The following is a 24,546-nucleotide window of genomic DNA, read 5'->3' as shown; positions in this document are numbered from 1 at the left end:
CACTTTATTGCTATCAGGAAAGGTACTTTGGTGCCTAAGTTGGCCGAGATTTATGTGGAGCAGATTGTGAGGCTACATGGTATTCCAACAAGTATTATTTCGGATAGAGATCCGAGATTTACTTCTAGATTTTGGGAAAGCTTGCAAGAAGCTTTAGGAACGAAGTTGAGGTTGAGTTCAGCGTATCATCCTCAGACAGATGGTCAGTCGGAGAGGACGATACAATCCTTAGAGGATTTGTTGAGAGCTTGTGTTTTGGAGCAAAACGTGAATTGGGATTCTTGTTTGCCGTTGGTAGAGTTTACATACAACAACAGTTACCATTCTAGTATCGGAATGGCACCGTTTGAGGCTTTGTATGGGAGAAGGTGTAGGACACCTCTGTGTTGGTATGAAACAGGAGAAGGTGCAATTCTTGGACCTGAGATTGTACAAGAAACAACAGAGAAGATTCGGATGATTCGTGAGAAGATGAAAGCGTCTCAGGATCGACAGAAGAGTTATCATGATAAGAGGAGGAAGGACATTGAATTCCAAGAAGGGGATCATGTATTCCTACGAGTTACATCGACTACTGGAGTAGGACGTGCATTGAAGTCAAGGAAGTTGACATCGAGGTTTATTGGACCGTTTGAAATTTTGAAGCGAGTTGGGAAAGTTGCGTATAGGATTGCATTACCGCCATCATTGGCGAATTTGCACGATATTTTTCATGTATCACAGTTGCGCAAGTATGTGTCTGATCCGACACACGTGATTGAATCGGACGATGTTCAAGTAAGGGATGACTTGACCATCGAGACTGTGCCTTTGAGAATCGAAGGTAGAGAAGTGAAAAGGTTGAGAAACAAAGAGATTGCATCCGTGAAAGTCGTGTGGGGAGGACCGGCTGGTGAGAATGCAACGTGGGAGTTGGAAAGCAAGATGAGAGATTCTTATCCCGATCTGTTTCTAGGTAATTTCGAGGGCGAAATTCTTTTAAGGGGGGTAGGATTGTAACGACCCATTTTTCGTATTCGTATATTTTATTAAATGTATTTTATTTATTAATTGGCTTTTATTATTTTAGTGAGCGACGAATAATTATTTAGCCGAACGTAAGTTATTAGACGCGAGAACCATTGTTTTGGGCTTATGGGCGTGAGAGGCATGGGCCTAAGCCAATTGGGCTTGGTTCATGACACTTGAGAAGTAGTATAAGTAGCAAGTCCAACTTATGAATAGTTTCACAATTCATTTTCTTTGAGTTTGAGTGAGTAGAAGATAGAGCAAGAGCTAGGGTTTTGGCTAAGAGAAAGCTTGAGCAAGAGAAGGCTTGGATCATCATCTTTGCTTAAGGTAAGAGATTAGAATTCATGATTCTTGAGTGACAAGGAGGGGGGAGATTGTCTATGTCTCCGTTCCCGAACTCTCCCACTCAATTTCTTTTAGACTTTGATTAAGCTTTTGTATGTGAGTATGATGTTTTCCATCATCACTTTGTATGTGTTAATCACTAGTTTGATTCCATGATGAATATGTATGTGTTTGGATCATTTTTGGAAAGTTTGAGAAAGTTACTTAAAACTCAAGTAATTGCCATGATTTTGATTATTAGAGGTATTCGGATGTTTGGAAGGGATGATTAATGTTCCTTGATACCATATATGTTTGGAATGGCTGTCTATATGAATTTATAACATGTTTGGATGAATTTTTGAGTTGATTTAGTGTTAAACCGCCTTAGATAACTCAAGAACAGATTTTCTTTCTGGTGTAGTTCGCTTAGCGAACAGGAGTTCGCTACAGAGAATAAGCTCGCTACAAGTTCGCTACCTGTTCGTCATGTACCTGTAATCCTCTGATGTAGTTCGCTACAGCGAATTGAGATTCGCTTAGCGAATAAGTTCGCTACCTGTTCGCTTTGGATTCGCTTAGCGAACAGTACTGAACCTGCAACTTTTGTTATGGGTTGTAAGTGTATTTTAGGCACTTGTAACATGGTTTAAGAGTATCCTTACATGATTGTTGATACATGTTGATGCTGTTAATGCTTATTGATTAATCGTTATATGATTGATAAACGTGTATGCAATAAGTTGTCGCTTAAGTGAGCAATGTGATGTTTTGGCATTAATTTGTAATGTTAAGTGAATGTGTTAGGACTGTGTTCCCGCATTCATAAAAGAGTAGCTTCGAGCTAGAGAAATATCATATCGATGATATGTGTAAACATACATGCATTCATGTATATATATGTTGAATTGGAAACTAGGGTTCCAATAGATTTAAATGGATTTTTGAGTCCATAAGGAAGCCGAGGATCGGATTAGATGAATCCATAAGATCTAGAGCTGCTATCCAGCAGGATATAAAACTGTTTAACTTATCCATGAGGGATATGAAGGTTTGGTAAGTTCCGAACAATCCGGCAAGATGTAAAACTGTTTAACTTATCCATGAGGGGTAAAAGGCAATTGGTACCACATGCATTAGTCGTGTCTAGGGATGACATGACATAGAATGATTGGCATTAGATACATTAGGGTAAATGCGCATATATTTGATAAATGGTATGTGACATTATCTGGTTGAACTGTGTTAAACTTTATTAATTGATAACTGTTTAATACAACGTTTTGACGTGAGTTAGAATATGAATGATGTAGTTCGAAAGTGCAAGACCTTTCTTATGCTCGTATGATATGCGATTATGTTTTCTAACTCTCTGCTTTGTGTTAATTGCTGGACCTTTGGGGGTTCAGATATTCAGGCTGAGGATTGTGCCGACGTTTAGACTGCTGTTCTAGCGTGGTGTTGAAGTACTTTTTGGTGAGGAGACTTAGCATAGATTACTCCTCTTAGTACTAGCTTTTGACTAGAGTTTGTAAATAGTGAATGCTCTGGTAATGTAACATCGAGTCGGGGTTTACGCTTGGATTTCATCGTATATCGGTGTTACCTTTTTGTTATGCTAGTCCTTGTATAAGTGACATCCTTAGGGATGAATATGGCTTATGTATATATATATGTATATATATATGCATGCTTGATATGATTGGAATCCGCTGTTGCTTTTCATGTTAAAATTCATGATGCTCTGTGTGTATGCTTGTGTTTTAATTACCGCGTGGCACTCTGCCTTTACACTTGTTGAAAAGTTTTTAAAATTACGTTTTTAAGGGTAGTATGGGTTAGGGTGTTACAAGAAACATAGCAACGGTTTAAACTGTGGTAACGACGGTTTTCAAAACTGTCGCAATGTTCTCTTGCGACACACAAATCAGCAACGGTTTGCCAACCGTCGCAAATGTACAATTGCAACAGTTTCAACCGTTGCAAACTGCAATTTTAACTGTCGCAAAGTACTTATTTTCTTGTAGTGTCTATTGCCGTTTACTCCGTTAATGGTGATAATATGTAGCGTTAACCGCATATATGTCACTTATCAATGTGATGTCACATGAGAATAATTGACTGAAATTTATAAAAACATGAGGGTATTTGACTAAAATATGCATAAAAAAGAGAGAGTGTGTGTGTTAAAGAGAAAAATGTATGAATTTTCGTTGTCTTTTCAATATGTATAGAATAAGTGCATTTATGTTAATCGTAAAGACAAAAAAATACCTTAAATTGTGAGAAGATAGAAATAGGTGAGAGATAGAGTATAAGAAGAGAGAAAATGATGAGAAATAGAGTAGATTTGATATATTGATTGGTATAAAAGAAATAAGAGAGAGAGAGAGAGAGAGAGAGAATTTTATTTAATATTAAAAAGAAAATAACATCCTTATACTCCCTACGGTTATTTATATAAGAAACAAAAGTGAAAAAATTGGTCATTTTTATAAAAAAGTTTGATCAATTTTCAAATGTTTAATTTCACTCATGCCCTTATTTATTATGAGAAATAATATTAAAAATAACTAAGTTAGTTGAATTAAGAGTAATTAAATAAGGGTATACATGAAATACATTTAAATTTACAAAGTATTAAATGAAAATAACTATGTACAATGTGTTTCCTTGATCTATGTGATTTGTTCAAACTGTTCCTTATAACAACGACTTCAGAGAGTTTTTTTTATTTTTTTATTTTTAAGTAATTTAGTTATTTTAACGTAATAATATGGGACCCACCATATACTTTAATGACTTTTTACTATGAAAAGGTCCAACTTTCATATTTCCTCATAACCCTAGAAAATTGACTTGTAAGGTGAGAATTATTCTCAATTATAAACCTATATTCAGGGCAGAAACTTGATAGTAAACGGCTTGGATCGTGGAGATACTTTAATATCATCTTAGAATTGAGAGTTGGCCTAAATCAACCCTACAAACCGGCTTGTAAGGTGAGGATAGCCCTCGCAGCCGATGTGGGACTTCTTAACTATTCTTCCGTGTTCTCAATTTCTCTCCTTGCCAACAAGAGAAGTTTTCAAATTCTCTTCTTTTTCTGTCTTCTCTATCTATCTCGTCTCTATCGGTCTCAAACCAATCAAAGGCTAAATGTAAGAAATATATAGGATTTTAAGGAATCAAATGTTAGAATATTTTCTAATATTTTATGGGTTGCAATCATTTGTCGATTTTTTGTTTTAATAAAATTATGAGAAATGAAAGCAAGATTTGCGAGAATGAGTCTATGAATAATGTGGAGAGCACACCTGAATAGAAGGAATATTTGGGTAAGTGGGAGAGAATTGATTACAATTGATTATCGCATTGATCTTCTTAAAATTTATATTAGTTGATCCCCTAATTAGGAGACTGAGGTCTGTTGTTTTAAGGAGTAACATTGCAAGCACAAACATTAATTGTGAGTTCTTTTAATATGCTTGATTAGTGAGAGTTTGAAAAGAACATTTGAGTATGTGACAAATAATTAAGATTCTTTTTATATGCTTGATTAGTGGGAGTTTAAATTTTATATTAACTCCTTTGTAATGTTAAAATTATTTTAATCAAATAGAGCTTAGAATTTAATTGGCTTTAAGGCATTTGAGAGAAATTAAGGACCGAAGAAGAAAATGATAGTATGGTTGATGGATCACATACATATGATTTTCTCGCTACACTCTACACAAACGACTAGTCGATGGAGTTTGGTGGAAGGTGTTGTATCAAAATATTACCACCATGATTCGATATCATTTAACTTTGTTAGATGGAGTCTTAATTAGATGATGCATCTTGGGATCATTGTAGCCACATTAATAAATACGTCATCAACCAGTGAGTCATTTTTAAAATGTTTTCTTGAAATTAAATATACACAATTGATTTTGTCCAAGTGGGAGAATTTTAGAATATTTTCTAATATTTTGTGAGCTGCAATCAATTGTCGGTTTTTAGTTTTAATAAAAATTGTGATCCATTTGATGATGTTTAGGCCCGATGTGATCAGTAATAATGGGTTTTTGAACACTAATTCTGATTTGTGCAGAAACAAAGTGTAGGCCCAACCCTATGGTACATGATGGGTAGTACTAACTAGGGTTGTTATCTTATAAATAGATAGGTTAAGTCTCATTTGCCACCACGTTATCAGGCGAGCATCACGCCGAAATAAGTTTGTCTGAGGTTTGCCCCATTGATAACTTCAAATCATGTAACATGTGATCAGGCAAAGGAAGATTTGATTTAACATATCGATGATTTCTATATCAACTATTCTAATAAACATAATTGTTGCTTCAACAAATAAGTATATTCTAATTTCATATAATATATTTATCTCTAATTTTAATCTTACATCAAAATCCAACCAAAAAAGCTAAAAGAGTATAAGGCAATGAATATTTGTATACCTTAATTTGCGTACTTTCGGTGCATATGATCAAGTTTTATGAACAATATTCTTCTTTGTCCAATCTACACACAAAGAATCATGTAATGTTTAATGTAGTTGAAGTTATGCATTAAGCAAAAGCAATAGACACTATAACACGTGTAAGCTCAATTCAATCTATGCTTTGACCACACTTTAAATTTGTCACCATTTTACATACTCTAAATAGCAAAAAAAAAAATAATAAGTAACATATTCTTTTTTAGAATCAGCAAAATATATTGATTGAAAACATACAAAATTACAAAACACACAAGTAGAGTAATCTCATTATCTGCTTCAAAAAAAAAAAAGTAATCTCATTATCGGCCCCGTCAGCTTAGATTAGTTGGTAGGATCATCATAGGAGTCGCGGTTCGAACTTCAGACACTCCACTTATTCTTAATAGTGATTATGTTTGTTATAGTTAAGTAGCGGACATAAATATTTTAGTAATTTAGCAAGGCGTGTTAGAAAAATGGTAGGGTGCTAAAAGAAATTCTCAGGGATAATAGGTGTTTTTGCCCCGAGTTCAGACCTTTTGCCACCCCCCTCAGTTTTTAGTCCTCGAGGTTCCACTTCCCCCCCCCCCCCCCCCCCCCCCCCCCCACATAAGGCCACGTTATCATTGCCGAGGGGATAGGATGGAAGCTACGCCTTTTGGGAGAGTTTTGTTTTACCCCTTGTAAAAAAAATAATCTTTTATTCCCCTATAATTCAAAGATTCCATGTTTCTAACCCCTGACCACACATGTTGGCATATAGCTGTACATTTTAGTAATGTGACATGCGTATTTGTAATTTTTTTTATTTACTTTTAAATCCACCCAGATATTTATAAATTTTTAATAAAACACAAAAAACACAAATTAAAATCATTTTGTTTTTTTTTTAAAAAAAAAACCATTTTATTTTAATTAAAAATTTATAAATCCACCTATACATTTTGTTTTATTAAAAATTTATAAATATCGTGGTGGATTTAAATTTAAATAAAAAATAAATAAATGCAGGGGCCGGTGTTCGAACTCCGGACACCCCGCTTATCCACTTTAAGGGTGAAATTTCTAGCAGTTAGACTACCTGACAAAAAAAAATCATCTCGAGGCGTGCATTAATGAAAGAAATGTACTCAAACACAAATAAAAATACCAACAGTAATATAAATTAATGATAATCTATATATATATATATATATATATATATATATATATATATATATATATATATATATAAACTTTTGGTGTGGATTTTTCATAATACCAATAATCCTCTTAATATTTCTTCAAAAAAAAATAATACTCTTAACATTTTTTTTTTAGTAGCAAAATTTTTTTATTAACAAACTTACAATAACATAAGAGATTTTTTTTAGCAACAAAATTCTTTTATTAACAAACTCACCATAATATATGGCATATCATATTTTTTTTTTGACATATGTTTGTATAAAAAAATGTTTTGAATGAAATGCATGGTTACCTCTCATGACTCATTTCCGTTCAGTGAACAAACTATCTTCCTTCCGGACCCTTCCTTCCCCGTTTTTCAAATTGCAAGCAGAAACCTTAAACAAGAGAGAAACTATAGTATCTCTCTAACTCCAATAATCTATGCTTTACAACAACCAACCCTTTAAATAAAAATAAAACTATAGTATCTCTCCACAATAAGTGTTTAAGTATATACTTTACTCCGCCAACGGTTCTTTCTTTTATTCATTATTTATGTACATACTTTATACTTTACTTCCACAAGTATTCTTTAAAGTCGATTTGAACTATTCTGTTGATTTGATCTCAAATTTGAGGGAAAGAATCCTTGTTGAAAGATTTGAGGGAAAGAATCTTCGTTGAAAGGAATGACTTTGATTTTTATGTTGATTTTTTTTTTTTGACAATATTGATTTTTATGTTGATATTGAATATGAAAATCTTCCCCCATTTTGTCACTCTTGTTAGATTATTGGACATTCCTTTAAGAATTTCAAATACCAAATTCCACCAAAAAAACTCTAGGAGAATTGTATGTGATGCTGATAGGGAGCGTCTCTGAGTTTTAGGAGACTCTGTGCAAAATTTAAAAGTGGCCCCTTAATAAAAAAATATAATTTTTTTTAAAAACAAATTATCGATTTAAATTGTATATAATATAAAAAAAAATCATTTTTATTCTTGTAATCATATAAATTATCAATATTAAACCAATTGCATTAAATTAAATAGAACAAGAAATACAAAATAATTATCTTTGTATATAACGTCAAAAAAGAACATCTTAATCTAAGATTAAATTTTATGCAAAGATTAAAATGGACTAGAACTATATTTCCGAGTATAGATAACTAATCTATTGATACTCATATGATATTTTATGAACATTAATAATATATAACTATTATTTTAGGACCTAAAATTTAACCTATTATTATACATCTGATATTTTATGGGTATAAATAATATATAAGTAATATTATAGGACCTCAAAATTTTGAATTGAGGCCCTCAAAATTTTGAGGCCCGATGCCGTCACACTTCCCGCACATGTGTGCAGGCCGGCTCTGATAGGGAGGAGCCTATCATGCCTTTTACAGAGGAGTATTATGAGATGTGCATTTTTTTAATTTGTTTATAGTGGTCTTAGTTGTATTATTTTTTTTGTAAGGAAGAATTTAGGGTGAGGGGATGGTTCCACAGTGCAATGAAGAGAAGATCTTAGGGCTCAAAAAGAACTTACAAAAATAATTATATTTATCTTCTTCCAAAGACATTAGCAGAGCTCGAACTCGGGGTGTGTCTCTCGTGAACAATTTATTTAAAGAAAATTCTAATTTGTGTTATTGATTTAAATTTTTTCTCTTCGATGACAAATTGTTTTGGAAAATCCGAGTTCGATTTCTGAATTAATGTAACATAAAATAAGTATTAGGTTGTTAGTTTATTTTAAACATTAGTTTTATTATATGTCACTTTACTGTTTTAGCCTTTGAAGTTGTTGTATTTAAGAAGGGGATTTATAATATCCAGTATAATCAAAGAACTATATGAGAATAAAATACATAATTTTATAGAGAATATGATGTTTGTTAAAATGTTTGATTTTCAAATGAAGTCAAAGCCCCTTCTTAATTAAGTATAACATTAAAGGCTAAAAAGCAAAGTGACATAATAAAACTAATATTTTAAATAAAACAACAACCTAATACTTATTTCTTGTTATATTAAATTATTGGAATCCATTTCTCCCAAAAATCAAAAGGTTAAAACCAATTTATTTTTACCAGAATAAAGTTTTTGGTTAAAATATATAAATAAGGTTGTAATTATGATTTTTATGTGATTGGCTAGTGGACCAAAACGTATAAGTCAGGGTTGGTGGTTGGTTTATTGTCAAAAAAGAAGTCATGGTTGGCAGCAAGGGAGTCTAAACTCTCGCTTTAAGCTTCCAATTTTCGGCCCATAAAAAAAGTCTTACTAAAATACTTCTCCGATATTTTTTGTAAGGAACACTTTGAGAAAAAAATTGGTCATTTTTATAAGAAATTTTTTCCAATTTTCAAACATTTTAAATGTTTAATTTTATCTTGCTCTCAATTGTCGTTAGTATAAAGCACAATTCACCATTGTAAACTATTAAATTTTGCAACAATGAATTTCATGTTTTCTTATTTTCTCTCTTTTCCATTTTCTCAATATGGTATCATGAGCCTTTCGATATGAAAGAGCAGCTTCGTTTCCGCATTCATGGCTCCACAAACTTCCACCATATCGCAGGAACATTTGGTTCTGCCGATCCTTAAGTTGATCAATCAGATCCTCCACAAACTCAAATTCATTGATGGAACTCTAGCTCCTATTACAAATGTCTCTGATCCGTTGTATCCTGCGTGAAACCGGTGCAACATGCTTGTGCATTCATGGATTCTCAACATCGTTAAGCATACAAAAAAAATGAAAAAATATATAAATAAATTAATGTTAGAAACATAACTTTTATAAATAATTAGTGTCCGGATCACTGTTTAGCATATTGACATTAAAAGCATAACACAACCGAAGTTAATAGTGTGGACTGAGCATTTTATTACAAGATAAGGGTGACAATATTTAAGGGCTACTTCAATTTACCACAATTAAATTTAGACTTTTTTATCATCTGACCGGCTATTAATGGACCTAGAAATTTGTCTCTTATAAAAGTAACCAATTTTGAATTACCCTGTTGAACAAAACCAACAATATAAGATGTAGTAATAAGATCAATGCATCTCCATCTTCTTTCATTTGCATATTTCTTCAATCCTTCCTCAATTCTTTTGTATTGGTCATCTTCTTCTTCCTCTGGTTTTAGGTAGCATTTGCCGGACTTATTTTCTATTTTTTTACAATTTTAAATAAAAGTTAGACCAAACACAATTTAAAATAAGGTGATAAAACTTACTTTTTAAAAGGCTCACTCAACTTTTTTCCCTATCACCCCTTCGAATCTCATTGACCACACTTTTTTGTTTTATTTTATTTTTTCTGACTTTGTTTCTTGCAGTTACGGTGTGCCCTACAATAGTAGTTTATTTTTTGGTTAATGGCTATTATTTTTTTATTAAATTAATTAAAGTATTAACAATTTGGTTACTATTTACTATTATTATAAAAAGACAAAATGCCCTTTATTCACAATTGATGACAAATCGTCACACTCTCTAATCCATGCCTATTTTAGCAACATTAGATACATTTTAGTAGGTTTTTAGCAATAAATATGAGAGAAATCTAACCATTAGCTTTATTACTTGTTTTGCAAGAAAACAGGAAAAACTGCAGGAAATGAATGATTTTCACTACGCTGGGGGCGTAGCCCATCACGCGCCGCGTGATGGAGCTCACAGGGAGCCAAGATTTCCAATCTAATCACGCGCGGCGTGGTACCTTACCACGCGCGGCGTGAACCTTTGTTCAGGAACTGGATTGCTCTCTGACTTGCCCACGCGCGGCGTAGCTTTGGACCACGTGCGGCGTGAAGCTTTGCTGAAGAAGAAGAATGCTCTCTGACTTGATCACGCGCCGCGTGATTCTGTTACCACGCGCGGCGTAGTTGATGGATTTGCAACCACGCGCGGCGTGATGGATCTGGCGCGCGGCGTGGTTGCGTTCTTATATATATTTTCTGCATAATTCTGTTTTCGGGTTGGAAAATTCTGTGAAATTGGACTACATTCTGGTCTTGGAACTTGAAGATCGTGATTCAACACTCCATCGGAGAGCTCCAAGCACATCGAGAGCATGGATCCACAAGCCATGGCGATGAAGCGAGGAAGCGTACGAAGAACGATGAGGAACTAAACTCCTTGGAGGTAGGATCTAGGATAGTTTAGGATGTAGTTCATCTGAATGTAACCTGCAATTGTGTAAGATCATACTCTCTTTATAGTGTTCATTCAATTCAAGTCTGTTTCTAATGCTTTATAATCCTTCATTAGTGTTATAATGATTTTGAGTTAAGTCACGTGCGAGAGTATTGATTTAATGTCTGAACTGAATTGTATTGAGCGCTCGAGTGTCTCCGGTCGAGAGATTGAGGCATAGAGTGTAGCGAACGATTGACGCGCGTTAATATCATTCGTTGTAGGTAGCTTCCGCCCGAGAGATCGGGGGAGTATCGACAACGAATAGAGTGGATTTTGACAAGAGATTGCGATTCCCTATTTTGTTGATCTAGTTGTGAATACTTGAGTAGTTCTTATACATTGTAGGTTGCATGCGGTTAGCTATAGACTAGATGATTCCGATGATTCTACCTCGCTTTTCCATATTATTAAGCACATTTTCTAGCAATTCATTACTCAACATACCCCCAATTTATGTGTATTTTCTGTATAATGTCCATGAACACAATTCGACTAGTTTGATCACACAATCCCTGTGGATCGATATTTTATTACTACGTGATTTTCGTGCACTTGCGAAATTTATCATCAAGTTTTTGGCGCCGCTGCCGGGGATTGTGATTGATTCAATTAGGCAATAGTGTTCATATTTTCTGTGTTTTCTTTGTTATTTTCTGTTTTATATTTTTCTCCCGGAGCGTTCTACTTGTGTGTTTCATTGTGCATGCGGAGAACAGGTCCTCAAGAGCTGCAATTTGATCCGGAGATTGAAAAGACAGCTCGCGCAATTCGAAAGGCAACAAGGGAAGCTCAAGCTTCAAGGGGAACAGTTTTGCTAAGGGATACACCGGATTGTCAAGGAAGGACTGCAGAAACAATGGAAGAAGAACAGGTTCCACCGGTTCCTCAACCGCCAAGGCGTACCCTTGGTGATTATGGGAGGAGAGACAATGACGCGTTGGCAAATCAAGGCTTTCAGCCGGCGAATCCTGTCTCATTCGACATCAAGAACACGGTCCTTTCCGCCTTAAAAGAGAATCCGTATTCAGGTTCGGAAGCTCAATGCCCGAACTTACACTTGTCTCACTTCTATGAAGCCTGCGACTACACCGATCCACCGGGGGTGAGCGAATCGGACAAAAGACTGAGGTTATTCAAGCATTCTCTCACCGGCCGTGCTAAAGATTGGTTAGACACGATACCCGCCGGAACGATTGAAACTTGGAGACAGCTGGAGCGGAAGTTCTTAGATCGTTACTTCCCTATTCATAAGTTTCTAGAAAGAAGGGCTGAAATTAGCAACTTCGAACAAGCGGATGGTGAGACGTTGTATGATGCTTGGGAGAGGTTCAAAGTTTGTCTTAAAAGGTGTCCGAATCACGGTTTCGATGGCCACAATCAGATGCAAATGTTTACCCAAGGTTTGAGGGCTCAAACGCGAATGATACTTGACGCATCAGCCGGTGGTTCGTTGAAGAACCGTGACGAAACTGAAGCAAGAGAATTGGTTGAAAGCATGGCTCAAAACGAGTATAGAGCTACTAATGATAGGGGAGCCAAAAAGAAAGGCGGAGTGTTGGAATTGGATACTCAAACAGCTCTATTGGCACAGCAAAAGCTCATGACTAGCCAAATGGAAGCAATGATGAAGTTGCTGTCCAATCCACAAGTTCAATCTTCTCCAATAGGTAAAATTGACAATGTGCGCTGTGATTTTTGTTTGCAGGACCACCCTAATGGCGGATGCTTCCCGGAGGGTTCAGAGGAGGCTCGCTACTTGGCCAATTTTCGGAAGCCGTACAACAATAACAACAACGGTTCCGGGTGGGGGAATGGTATGCAAAGTCAAGGTGCACCGCAACAGCAGCAAAGGCCTCCATCAAGGATGGAAGAGACTCTAAATCAGTTCATGCTCATGACCCAAAGCAACTTTGAAGCGATGAAATCGAGTCAAGCAACCTCTAATAAGAATCATGAAGCTTCTATAAAGAATCTTGAGGTGCAAATGGGTCAGCTGTCAAGACAGTTTTCTATGTTGCAAAACCAAGGAGGTTTCGGTGGAAACACTCATGATAATCCGAAAAATGAAACTTGCAATGGAATCACGTTGAGGAGTAGAGAGATACCGGAAAGGCCTGTTGTGGAGAAACCCTTGAAAAAGAAGGTCATTGAGGGAGAAGTTGAAAATAAGCAAGAGGTCGTAGTCGAAAATGAGAGATATGAGGGAGAAGTAGAAAAGGAAACTATGCCTAAGGAAGTTGAGATTAGTGAGGATGAAGTAGAAGAAGTTGAAAAACAGAGGGAGATAAAAGAAAAAGAGAGTAAGAAGGTTGAGAAAGGTAAAGGAGTTGATGAATCACCATATGCTAGGATGCCTTTTCCTAGGAGAAAGAAAGTGAAGAGTCTTGAGCGGGAGAAGGAGTTCAAGAAGTTCATGAAGGTGTTGAACAAGCTTGAGATGGCTATACCGTTAGTTGAGGCATTGGAGCAAATGCCGAGTTATGCAAAGTTTTTGAAGGAGCTGCTCACAAAGAAAAGAAAACCATTAGATGATGAAATGGTAAGTATGACGGAAGAGTGCAGCGCCCTCATTCAACGGAAGCTACCTCAGAAAAAGAAAGATCCGGGGAGCTTTACAATTCCTTGTTCCATTGGGGATCTTACTATTGGAAAGGCTTTGTGTGATTTGGGTGCTAGTGTAAATTTGATGCCGTTATCAATGATGAAGAAGATACCGGGAGCTGTAGCAAAGCCGACAAAGATGAGTCTCTCTTTGGCGGATAGATCCATCGTGTATCCGGAAGGTATCTTACACGATGTTCTGGTGCGAGTTGGCGGATTTGTTTTTCCAGCTGACTTTGTCGTCTTAGACATGGAAGAAGACAAGAATTGGGAACCCTTGCTGTTAGGAAGACCATTCTTAGCTACCGGACGCGCCCTTATCGATGTGGAGTTGGGAGAACTAATGTTCCGGACTGACGGTGAACAAATCCTCTTTAATGTGTTTGAAGCTATGAAACAACACGACGATGACACTCAATGTTTCAGAATTGAATTGGTTGACGAGGTCATTGAAGATATCTTTAAGGTTCAACACTCCTCCTCCACTCTTGAAAAAGTGTTAGTTAACTCATTGGATAATGTGGAAGAGGAAGGGGAGCGAGAAATTGAGTTGTGTCTTAGCAATTTGAATGCTAGTCGGGTAGATGAAAGTCCTAAGTTTGAAAACCTCCTTGAAGTGAGGGATAAGGATCAAATGGAAGAAGAAAGGAAAGTTCCCGAACTGAAGCAACTCCCTTCACATCTGAAGTATGTGTTCTTAAGTGATGATGCTTCGTTTCCAGCCATCATTAGCAGCAAACTCACTCATTTGGAAGAGGAGAAACTGTTGAGAGTTTTGAAGTCCAACAAAGCCGCAATGGGATGGACTATCTCCGATCTGAAAGGAATAAGTCCCACTTTTTGCATGCATAAAATCAAGTTGGAAGCTGAGTTTAAACCAGTGGTGCAACCGCAACGAAGACTCAATCCTACCATGAAGGAAGTTGTGAAGAAAGAGGTGCTGAAACTATTGGAGGCCGGCATGATATACCCTATCTCCGATAGTGCTTGGGTATCTCCGGTGCATGTGGTACCGAAAAAGGGGGGAATGACGGTGGTGAAAAATGATAAGAATGAGTTTATTCCATCTCGGACTGTTATGGGATGGCGTATGTGCATCGACTATCGCCGACTCAACACCGCGACTAGGAAGGATCACTTTCCCTTGCCATTCATGGATCAGATGTTGGAACGGTTAGCGGGGCAAGAGTTCTACTGTTTCCTTGATGGTTACTCAGGTTACAATCAGATCACCGTCGATCCGGAAGATCAGGAGAAAACAGCATTTACTTGTCCCTTTGGGGTGTTTGCATATCGAAGAATGCCATTTGGATTATGTAATGCCCCAGCAACGTTTCAAAGATGTATGCTTGCCATCTTCTCCGATATGATGGAGGACACAATGGAGGTATTTATGGATGACTTTTCGGTTTTCGGTAAGTCTTTCGATTTTTGCCTTTCTAATTTGAATGATGTGCTGAAAAGGTGTATAGGTACCAATTTGGTTTTAAATTGGGAAAAATGTCACTTCATGGTAAGAGAAGGGATTGTTCTCGGTCACAAAATCTCCTCAAAGGGGATTGAAGTAGACCAAGCCAAAATTGAGGTAATCAAAGAGCTACCTCCACCGTTAAATGTAAAAGGAGTAAGGAGTTTTCTCGGACATGCCGGGTTCTACCGGCGGTTCATTAAGGATTTTTCAAAAATTGCAAAACCCTTATCATCCTTACTGGTCAAGGATACGGTGTTTCTTTTTGATGAGGCTTGTGTGACTGCGTTTAATTGTCTTAAAACTAAGTTGGTTACTGCTCCCGTGATCGTTGCACCACAATGGGACCTCCCTTTTGAATTGATGTGCGATGCAAGTGATTACGCGGTTGGTGCCGTCCTAGGCCAGCACCATAACAAACTTTTCCATGTGATTTACTACTCCAGCAAGGTCCTTAATGAGAATCAAATTAACTACACCACAACGGAGAAGGAATTGCTAGCGGTGGTATTCGCGTTGGAAAAGTTTCGTTCCTATCTAATTGGGTCAAAAGTGATTGTTTTTACAGATCATTCAGCTTTAAAGTATTTGTTGACAAAGGGCGATTCCAAGCCGCGGTTGTTGCGATGGATGTTGCTTTTACAGGAGTTTGATTTGGAAATTCGAGACAAGAAGGGGGTGGAGAATGTGGTGGCTGACCACCTCTCAAGGCTAAGCAATCCGGATATTACTAATAAGGAAGAAGCTATTAAGTGTGAATTCCCGGATGAAAAGTTGCTGGCCGTATCTGAGTTTCCATGGTTTGGTGACATTGCCAACCTCAAAGCTAGTGGATTCATTCCGGAAGAAATGACGGCACAACAAAAGAAGAAGCTCTTCGCGGATTCGCGACATTATTTCTGGGATGATCCATTTTTGTTCAAGATGAGTAATGATGGCATGATTCGTCGATGTGTGGCCGATAGTGAGATCCGAGGTATTATGTGGCATTGTCATAACTCACCTTGTGGCGGGCATCATAGTGGCCCAAGAACAGCTGCGAAGGTTTTACAGTGTGGGTTCTTTTGGCCTACGATATTTCAAGATTGTATGGAGTTTGTAAAAGCTTGCGATGCATGTCAACGATCGGGGGGTGTTTCTAAAAGAGATGAGATGCCGCAGCATGGCCTAACTGAAGTCGAACCATTTGATGTATGGGGGATCGATTTCATGGGACCATTTCCTTCGTCCCAATCTAATGTGCACATTTTGGTTTGTGTGGATTATGTTACAAAGTGGGTCGAAGCTACAGCCTGCCAAGCCAATGACTCAGCCACTGTGGTGCGGTTTCTCAAAAAGAACATATTTACAAGATTCGGGGTGCCCAGGATCTTAATCAGCGATGGAGGAAGGCACTTCATTAATCAGCATCTTGAAAACCTGTTGAGGAAGTATAACGTTAAGCACAAGGTTGCTACTCCTTATCATCCTCAAACCTCCGGACAAGTTGAAGTGTCCAATCGCCAGTTGAAACAGATTCTTGAGAAGACGGTTTCGTCATCAAGGAAGGATTGGTCACTCAAACTGGACGACGCGTTATGGGCATACCGCACCGCGTTTAAAACCCACCTCGGTTTTTCCCCGTATCAGTTGGTTTATGGAAAAGCATGTCATTTACCCGTGGAGCTTGAGCATAAGGCATACTGGGCTGTTAAGCAACTGAACATGGATGCCACACTCGCCGGTAGAGCTCGGTTGTTGAAGCTCAACGAGTTAGAGGAATGGCGCGAAAGGGCATATGAAAATGCAGTGCTGTACAAGGCAAGGACTAAACGCTATCATGATGCGTAATTAGTTCCGAAAAAGTTTCACGAAGGACAGTTGGTGCTTCTATTTAACTCTCGATTCAAGTTATTCCCCGGAAAACTCAAGTCCAAGTGGTCTGGTCCTTTTGTTGTTAAGGAGGTGTTTCCACATGGGGCTGTGGAAATCATCAAATCAGGGGAGGAGAATCAGAGTTTTAAGGTGAATGGTCAAAGGTTGAAAGTTTATCGTGGTGGAGAGCTCGTTCGGCACAACGTGGCTCTTTTCTTCCAAGACCCTTAGGGGCATGGAACGTCAAGCATCGGGACGTTAAACAAGCGCTGGTTGGGAGGCAACCCAACGGTTTCTAATGATTAGTTGTTTTGTTTTGCAAGATGTAGGTAGGTACGCAGCTTTTAGCAGCAAACAGAGCAGAAACAGAGCACTGATGAAGTGAACTACGCTGGGGGCGTGGTGTAGTCACGCGCGGCGTCGTAAAAGTGGAGGAAAGAAGTGCCACTGGAGTATAAGTCACGCGCGGCGTGAAGGCTTCCTACGCGCGGCGTGATGATGGAAGTAGGTAAGTGAGCTCTCTGACTAGTGAGTACGCGCAGCATGGTATCTTTCACGCGCCGCGTGAACAAGGCAGAGAGGAAAATGGTTTTGCTAAAGTGATCACGCGCCGCGTAAGGAGAGCTACGCGCGGCGTGAGCAAGTCAACTTGACTGTTTGAATTTGGTCAACATGACCGTTGGATTTGGGGCCAGAGAGAAATTTTGAAATAGATCACGCGCGGCGTGGAGTAAGTCACGCGCGGCGTGATCAGGTGACTCTGTTCTGATTATTTAAACTCTCAAGTTCTAGCTAAAGACTCACCATTCATCAAGGTTCAGATTCATCTGCTTGGTTTTAGGCTTCAGATCTATCAATTTCACTTAAGTCCTTAAGTGCGATGTGAAGCCTAAAATCAGTGCAAGTGAATCCAGTAACTTTCATTTCATTAATTCAATCTCATGAGGGTTCGTGCAGGTATTAAGGTATACAGTCTGGTGTTTGGTTTTAGGCCTCAGATCCACCCATCTATCTCGGTATTTCATGAGGGCTGCTGCTGCTGCTGCTGCTACTATTCTACTACTCTATCTCTATCTTTCCTTAATTGTCTTTTATTTGCTTGGTTTGTAATAATATTTGATGTTGCTTGGATATTGGCTGGATATTTTACTTGTGTACTTTGAATTTGAATCTTCTTTTGTTTAATTGTGGAATGGTTTTTACTTTTAGAGTTTGTTTCAATATTTTGGCATGTTCTTTCTAGTCACTTGAGTATCAATTACTTGATTTTCTCCGTGTGTGATATGTGAAACTTGCAGTGCAATAGCTTGTTGCACTCATGTGATCAAGAGGCAAAGGAAGGGAACGCACACTTTTTGACCGGTTCTTTGATTCGACCCAACCGAGAGGTATTGAGCCAAACACTCCTTTTTCTTCTATGTGTGATATCCACTCATGTATTGTCTCTCAATTTTGCGTGTCGTCTTTGTATTTGATTGGTACTTTTGTAGCACACACGAGGCATGTTCTTGGTACCTTTGAGCCTTTTTATCCACCCTTAATTATACTTATCCTTTGCTTAACCAATTTGAGCTGAAAAAGAAAATGTATGTTTGCAAAACCTTAAGAAATTTTTGATGAAAAAAAGGAATGACTTTCTTGGAGGTTAGGCACCTAATTAGTGGTTGATGCACATTGCTCACCACTAAGTTTGGGGTTGCTCTTTGGAATTAGCAACAAATAAAGTTTGGGGTGAGGGTACTAGAGAACTTACAAAAAGTTTTGATTTGAAAAATTGAGAAAAATTTCAAAAATTGCAAGGCAAGAAGAAAAAACAAAAAATGAAAAAAAAGAGATGAATGTGAAAGAAAAAAATAGAAAAGAAGTACAAAAAGAAGTGATAGCCTTGAATTCAAAGAATTGCAAAACTTTGTGTGATGATTGAAAGAGTTCTCTAGTCCACTATAGTTCAAAGAAAAAAAAAGGGGTTTGTTTTTTTGAAAATGTTTTTTGACCATAGGGGGATCTAACTCCAAGTTTTTCTACTACTTATCCCAAAATGTCACCATCTACCCTAGCCAAGCCACGTTATAACCCTAAAAGACCTCTAATGTGTGTGCACAAAGTGAACCGAATGAATTCTTAGATTACTTGCAAAATTATTGTTGACTTGCATTGATGTGTTGATTTGAGTGAAGTACCAAAAACTGAAGAGTGCATGTGAGTAGTGTGATGAAATCATAGAGCTTTGGTCGAAAAGTGTGAACTACTTGAAAATGTCTTGCGGGAACGGTTGTGCAATTGAGCATTGTTTGCAGGTGGATCATTGATCATCAGGTGAGTCTCACGTATGTATGATTCGAGTGAATTTAAGGAAAATGCCAAGGTCTTGACACAAAAGCTTGAGGTAAAAGTTGTTTCCTTGAGGACAAGGAAAGGTTTAAGTTTGGGGTTGTGATGACAAATCGTCACACTCTCTAATCCATGCCTATTTTAGCAACATTAGATACATTTTAGTAGGTTTTTAGCAATAAATATGAGAGAAATCTAACCATTAGCTTTATTACTTGTTTTGCAAGAAAACAGGAAAAACTGCAGGAAATGAATGATTTTCACTACGCTGGGGGCGTAGCCCATCACGCGCCGCGTGATGGAGCTCACAGGGAGCCAAGATTTCCACTCTAATCACGCGCGGCGTGGTACCTTACCACGCGCGGCGTGAACCTTTGTTCAGGAACTGGATTGCTCTCTGACTTGCCCACGCGCGGCGTAGCTTTGGACCACGTGCGGCGTGAAGCTTTGCTGAAGAAGAAGAATGCTCTCTGACTTGATCACGCGCCGCGTGATTCTGTTACCACGCGCGGCGTAGTTGATGGATTTGCAACCACGCGCGGCGTGATGGATCTGGCGCGCGGCGTGGTTGCGTTCTGTATATATATTTTCTGCATAATTCTGTTTTCGGGTTGGAAAATTCTGTGAAATTGGACTACATTCTGGTCTTGGAACTTGAAGATCGTGATTCAACACTCCATCGGAGAGCTCCAAGCACATCGAGAGCATGGATCCACAAGCCATGGCGATGAAGCGAGGAAGCGTACGAAGAACGATGAGGAGCTAAACTCCTTGGAGGTAGGATCTAGGATAGTTTAGGATGTAGTTCATCTGAATGTAACCTGCAATTGTGTAAGATCATACTCTCTTTATAGTGTTCATTCAATTCAAGTCTGTTTCTAATGCTTTATAATCCTTCATTAGTGTTATAATGATTTTGAGTTAAGTCACGTGCGAGAGTATTGATTTAATGTCTGAACTGAATTGTATTGAGCGCTCGAGTGTCTCCGGTCGAGAGATTGAGGCATAGAGTGTAGCGAACGATTGACGCGCGTTAATATCATTCGTTGTAGGTAGCTTCCGCCCGAGAGATCGGGGGAGTATCGACAACGAATAGAGTGGATTTTGACAAGAGATTGTGATTCACTATTTTGTCGATCTAGTTGTGAATACTTGAGTAGTTCTTATACATTGTAGGTTGCATGCGGTTAGCTATAGACTAGATGATTCCGATGATTCTACCTCGCTTTTCCATATTATTAAGCACATTTTCTAGCAATTCATTACTCAACATACCCCCAATTTATGTGTATTTTCTGTATAATGTCCATGAACACAATTCGACTAGTTTGATCACACAATCCCTGTAGATCGATATTTTATTACTACGTGATTTTCGTGCACTTGCGAAATTTATCATCAACAATTTTGTACACACTATATTTTTATTGATAAAAATGAAATACTATTTTCTTATGAGAATATTAACATTTGATTATGACGGCGTTTTTTTTCAAAAAATACGATTATACTTTTTTTTGACAAATAAAAATGCAATTATATATTCAGTACCATTATTTATATATTTACTAAGTCAAAAATAATAATAATATAATATATATTCAATAAAAATTAATTATTCAACTCTTTTAATATATTTTCTATTATCATTAATCAATATTAGATTTGTTCAAAAAATTATACGAATGATCTATATGATCCCCCTCGTGCCCGTTAAAACGTTATTGAGTTGTGCAACATTACTAACAAATTATATCAGTGTAATTTAATCTCTCCCGCTAAACAATTTTTTGTGAAAAAGTAGCTTGTAAAACAAAAAATAAAATGAAATCACCAAACAACTTTAACTTTATTTTTAAAGTTTCTTTTTTTGACTTTAAGTTCATTTGGTTGGTTGGCAGTCGATTACACAGATTAAAAAAGATGGAGGGCTTGAGGGCTTGGTGTGAGACTTGCTAGGGAAACTAATACCGCTATGTTGGGCAAGCTTGTTTGGGATATCCAACAGAATTCCAATAAACCTTGGGTTCTTATGATTCAAGATAAATATCTCAGCAACAAGATTTCTTTCAGCACTCCAAGAAGTTATGGTTCCCCCATTTGGAACTCTATCTCAAAAGCTAAACTCGCTCTTCAAGATGGGTATCAATATCGTATCGGTGATGGTAATTCTTCTCTTTGGTATTCTCCTTGGCTGTTGAAGGAACCTTTGTGTAGAAAAGTGAATTATGTGGCAATACAAGATAGCCATCTCCGAGTCAGAGATATTTTCATAAATGATGGCTGGAATTTAAATATTTTATACACAATTTTGCCGCCTGACATTATTGATCTAGTTATGAATAATCATCTTACTCTTAATAATGGCACAACAAATTGTTTTATTTGGAACCATGATTTGAATGGTGTTTATTCTGTGGCATCTGGTTATAACTGGCTGCGCCAACAACGAGGATCTGATCATAACAATGCTTCTTGGTCTTGGATTTGGAAACTTGCTGCTCCTGAGAAAATTAAGTTTTTCATCTGGTGTGTTTGCCATCATGCGATTCCCACCCTATCTTTGCTTCGTCGTCGGAATCTAGCACCTTACGATATCTGCCTGAGATGTTCTACTAGTGAGGAAACCATTCTACATTGCATGCGAGATTGTAATACTGCTAAAAGAATTTGGAATTCCTTGGGTTTTCAATCTGCTGCTTTCTTTCATTCTTCTGACCCAGAGGTTTGGATGCGTAATTATTCTAGTGGAAATGAAGCTCCCATTTTTCTCGCTGGTCTTTGGTGGAATTGGAGGGCTAGAAATATTGTTTGTGTTGGTAATGAAAATATTCAGTTGTTCCGCATTGTGGCTGAATCTCATAAACTTGCTAACCTTATTAGGGCGTGTTTGCATAAGACTCTTATTAATATCCCTCCTAAACTGACTTCATGGCACCCTTGTCGGACCAATTGCATGGTCCTAAATGTGGATGGTAGTTGTCTAGGTAGTCCGGGAAGGGTCGGCTTTGGTGGCCTTATCCGAAAAGGAAGTGGTGAATGGATAATTGGTTTTAGTGGTTTCTTGGGTATTGCGAATGTGATTTTAGCTGAGCTTATGGCTCTTTATCATGGGCTCAAGCTTGCGAGAGCATCCGGCTACAACCATCTTTTCTGCTATTCTGACTCACAAACTGTGTTGGATCTAGTTCTCAAAGGGTATAATAGCTACCATTGCTATGCTGCTGTTATAGCTAACATACAAGATCTTCTTAAATTACATTGGGAAGTCTCTTTATATCACACTTTGAGGGAAGGAAACGCTTGTGCTGACTTTTTCGCTAAGTTGGGCTCGACTAATGACTCGAAGCTTACCATGTGGGAAGCTCCGCCCAATGATTTGAAAGATCTACTCTTGTCTGATGCTCTAAGGGTGGCTTACCCTAGAGCCTAATTTTCTTGCTTTTTTTTTTTTCTTTTGTTCCCTTCTATTTTATCTATTGTACCAAAAAAAAAAAGTAACTTTTATGGCAAAAAATAATTGGGTGCAAGTGAGATGTTTTGTGGGATTGAGATTCATTGCACTAAATAAGTACGCACTTTTCAATCCTGGCCGATAATTATTCATCCGATGGTTTAAATTGATAAAGTTATCAAATCACATGAATTGATCTCAATCGTAGGTATTAGATCGAACGGTCTTAAATTAAAATTGTGGCAAATATGTACAGCAGCAAATATGTTTCACACTTGGTGTGTTGTATGAAATACAAATGAAAAGTAACATGATGCATGTTTGATGTGTTGCATAAAATGTAGAGTGGTAAAATTCATGTAAATGACTACATGCAAATGACCAGGGATGTAAATGGATATCAATGGCGGCGGATAGTATGATATTTGTGTCGTTCCATTGGATAAATATGACATCCGATCCGTCCCATATTCGTGCGGGTATCCACTAATTAACGGGTAATCCATGAGTTTAATTTGAAGTACCCGCCGATATTTACAGATACCCATGAATTACAATATTTAAATAAAATATTAATTTTTTTTTAAAGAATTTTTATAATCACACGAAGTTTGTTCAACTTTTTTTAAAGAAACAAAAAAGATATCAACAAATGAAAATATTCAAATACTTCGCTAGTTAACTCCCAATTTAACAACAAAAGTCTACACATTCATTTTTCTACTTTTTACCAAAATATAATAATATCCGAAGATTTCTAATCAAATAAAGTTTATCGTAAAGTTCTACTAAATTTAAGATATTATTTTATATATAATAACTAAGAATATTGTTTCAAAAAAAAAAAAAAGAATATTAAAATAATTTTCTTATTTAATTTTATTAACGGATATGGATATCCGCGGATACGGATATCATTATATCCGCATTTGTATTCATTAAATAACAGATAGTCGAAATATCGATTTATAGTCGTCCTACTACTGTTGCAATTACAGGGAGTATCTCTAGAAACATTCTACTAATTTACACATAAGTATTTCAAAATGTTAATTAAATAGTTAATTTTAGTCTTTGTTGAAAGAAATTAAAGCATATAAACAGACAGAGTATAACAATGTTACACAAACAATCAATCATGTTTTATGCTTCTGCCACATCACTCTCACTCATGTATGGTTATTTTGAAACTAATTATATGATATGGAAGAGTGGTGATTTCTAATTGGATGTCTATGTAAATTTTCATTATACGTACTGATTGTTTACCATCTTTAAACTCTTGTTGAAATGTATACATTTTTAAGCATTTTTATACAACATTTTTGTTACAACCAGCTAATTTTTAAGATTTCATTGAAAACATAATATTAAAATTTTCTATGCTAGAAGACATGTGCAATAGAACAGATCAAACATCTAGATCAAGATACATGAATGGAAAAAATAAACAACAAATTGTGCGGTTAATTTTTTTTAGATGGCATAATCAATATCCTTAAAATCTATATCTTAAGATTTATGAGCATATTATTATGATGACTCTTTGAACTCATAACAATTCAAATAATAATATATAATAATTATTAAGTGAATAGTAGCGAAAAGGTAGGTAGGT

At 36.9% G+C, this 24,546-nt stretch overlaps 1 protein-coding gene across 1 annotated transcript in view; it reads right to left on the bottom strand.

Annotated features, from left to right (window-relative positions):
* Window positions 1–7,485, bottom strand: part of LOC123885359 — a 32,121-nt gene extending 24,636 nt beyond the window's left edge. The window contains exons 1-2 of the mRNA XM_045934636.1: window positions 7,299–7,485; window positions 5,796–5,859 (exon numbers count right to left, since the gene is read on the bottom strand). The gene's annotated coding sequence lies outside the window, so the exon portion shown is untranslated. The remainder of the gene's footprint in view (window positions 1–5,795; window positions 5,860–7,298) is intronic.
* Between the last annotated feature and the right edge of the window lie 17,061 nt (window positions 7,486–24,546).

This window comes from Trifolium pratense, linkage group LG5, assembly GCF_020283565.1.
Source record: "Trifolium pratense cultivar HEN17-A07 linkage group LG5, ARS_RC_1.1, whole genome shotgun sequence".
Lineage (NCBI taxonomy): Eukaryota > Viridiplantae > Streptophyta > Magnoliopsida > Fabales > Fabaceae > Trifolium > Trifolium pratense.
Note: the sequence above shows the minus strand (reverse complement) of the source record. Positions and strands in the feature narration are given on the sequence as shown.